A 670-nucleotide genomic window follows, 5' to 3' on the forward strand; every position below is an offset into this window, starting at 1 on the left:
GTCAGTCTCTAGTCACTTTTAAGAAGAAGCAGCAGAAGCAGAAGCAGCAGCAGAAGAAGAAGAGATAATAAAATAAATAAATAATTTCTGAAAAAATAAGAATGGTTTGCAAAATGACAAGAGAAAATGTGAATGGTATCTTCAAAAACATAAATGGTATATTACTGTATAATCTACTTGTTTTTGCAGTATACCAAAATATAAGAAGGACTTGGTTCACAAATAATATAGGGTTTCAGAACATAGAGAGAGATTTTTTATACACACACACACATATAAAAGAGTCATGTGCTCCATTAAAGACATAAGGCATTTCAATAAATGATAAACAGCATAGATTATAGTGGTACCATAAAATAATAGGTTAGGCCATATAAACTCTATGTGTGGTGTGCAGTATCATCTACGGTTGTGTCAGTGCAATCTATGATGTTAGCACAATGACAAAATTCTAAAAAGTGCATTTCTCAGGGACCAACAGATGGCAAAATGGTTACATCACTGGATTTCCACTTGGCTGACCCCATTTTGGTTCTCAGACCAGGCAGCTTGAGACTCACATCAGGTGCGTTTGTGTGTGTGTCCAAAATCCCCAGAGCAGAATGGAGAAGGGATTATGACATGGCCATCCCCCCGGGGGATGATTTCTTACTTTCTGTCTGTCTCTCTG

Source organism: Tupaia chinensis, unplaced genomic scaffold, assembly GCF_000334495.1.
Source record: "Tupaia chinensis unplaced genomic scaffold, TupChi_1.0 Scaffold146153_1, whole genome shotgun sequence".
Taxonomy (NCBI): Eukaryota; Metazoa; Chordata; class Mammalia; order Scandentia; family Tupaiidae; genus Tupaia; species Tupaia belangeri.